Source organism: Octodon degus, unplaced genomic scaffold (genome assembly GCF_000260255.1).
Source record: "Octodon degus isolate 3935 unplaced genomic scaffold, OctDeg1.0 scaffold00067, whole genome shotgun sequence".
In the NCBI taxonomy this organism is placed as follows: Eukaryota; Metazoa; Chordata; class Mammalia; order Rodentia; family Octodontidae; genus Octodon; species Octodon degus.
In genome coordinates this window covers 12,012,564-12,014,427 of record NW_004524643.1, presented here as the reverse complement: position 1 = coordinate 12,014,427, position 1,864 = coordinate 12,012,564, and the positions used below count along the sequence as shown (strand labels likewise).

General features: G+C 37.8%; 1 non-coding gene across 1 annotated transcript in view; it reads left to right on the top strand.

Annotated features, from left to right (window-relative positions):
- Positions 1-1,563, top strand: part of LOC101585461 — a 9,808-nt gene extending 8,245 nt beyond the window's left edge. Inside the window, exon 3 of the transcript XR_002821843.1 lies at positions 1,494-1,563. This is a non-coding gene — a transcript (uncharacterized LOC101585461). The remainder of the gene's footprint in view (positions 1-1,493) is intronic.
- The last annotated feature ends 301 nt before the right edge of the window (positions 1,564-1,864 follow it).

Genomic DNA, 1,864 nt, shown 5'->3' with positions numbered 1-1,864 from the left:
CGCGGTCCCTGTGCTTTGCTAAACTTGTTCTAAGTAGGTGCTTTAGACCACTGTGCCATCTCACCAGCCCCTCAACCTCCTTTATTTCTGTATACAAACTGTCCAATGGTATTTTGATCTATAAAAATACTAATTTACCAGAATTAAAGTTAGTCATTGTAAACTGAAATGGTTTCAGTGAGGACAAAAATGATTGAGACTAGACATTGTAAGTGTGTAGTTTTTACTACATTCTAAATGAATAAATATTGATCAAACAATAGCTTCATGTGGCTGGACCAAATATAAACCATTCTCATCAAAATACTTTTAGAGTAAATAAAGCCCTAAATTTAAATGATTTTTTTATTTTAAAATACACAAAATCAGAATATTGTAACTGTCAACAGTAAGTAAAAGAGGACTCCAGGGGTGATGGCCCATGCCTGTAATCCCCACACTTCGGAAGTTGAGGCAGAAGGACCATTGTGAGTCTGAGGCCAGCCTGAGCAACATAGTGAGTTCAAAGCCAGGCTTGACTACACATTGAAACCCTGTCTCAAACAAAGAAATAACTGAGGTTAACAGGGTAGTTCCGTAAATTTGTGTTGTGCATTATAGCATTTTCCTTATGTGGTATGATGTTCATTTCAAATCATTAAAATTATATTGGTTTACGTAACACAAATTACATGCCCTAATTAGTTAATGGTAGAAAAATGCATATCTTGTGAGAAGTACATATGCCTTTTTAAAATCTTTAATACCATGGTTTAATACTCCGCTGAGATTGAGAATGGCAGAGAGCAAGATTAAGGACCCAGCAGTTACTAAAGCACAGTGACAGCAGGTTAACATATGGTATGGTGACATTTGCTTGTGGCTGGGGTGAGGGGCAGGGGAGAGGAAGTGGGGTGTTGTTGTTTATGATCCAAAGATCAAAGCATGCTAGGCAGGTACTCTACCACTGAGCTCCACCCCAGCCCTGGTGATGGTTTGTAAAGTTTTAGAATCATATTAGTTGGAGACCAAAGGCTCCCATTTACGGGAACTGTAGCACTGACATCCAGCCATCTATCTATCCAGCCTTCATTTGTTCGTTTGTTCATCTCTCTTTCTTTTCAAGGCAGAATTTCACAGTACAGTTTCAGACTGGCCTTGAACTCACTTTGTAGCCCAGGCTGGCCTTGCTTGAAGTGATCCTTCTGCCTCATCCTCCCCAGGGCTGGGATTACAGGCATGCACTACCACATCCAGCCTCACATTCATTTCTACAAGTAATTCAGAGTATCTTTTCTTTATTCATTGAAGAGCCTATCCCATTCAGTGAATGAACAGAGGACCCTTTGTTATTGGATAAAATGGATGATATATTAACAAGTTAGCCCCTTTTATAAATAATAATGAATTTTAACTAGTATTTCCAAAAGAGTTATATAAGACTTTCTACAAAAATACTCATGAATCAAAAACTTAAAAATCCTCATGATTAAATCTTTGTTTTCTCCTTTCAGTTTTTAATGATGGCAGTTCTAGGGAACTAATGAACCTCACTGGAACAATTCCTGTGCCTTACAGAGGTAACTGTTACATTATTTATGTTTCCAGCATAGTCGTGTTTGACACGATAAGTATGCTGCCAAAGAGAGATAAGCAAATTCCACCTACTTACTCATGGCTTTCATTATGACAGAGATTTTAGCTTCTGTTGTAACTAAACTTCATTTGGCAGTAGTACCTCACATTTTCAGGTTTTTAAAGTTTCTTGTCAAGAGATAAAAATAAATATGTGCCTAGTTGTGCTGACAGAATTTAATGTCTTATGGACTGAGACTTAGAACTGGGTTGGAGATCTGAGACCTTTGTCCTCATGACTCACCATTGA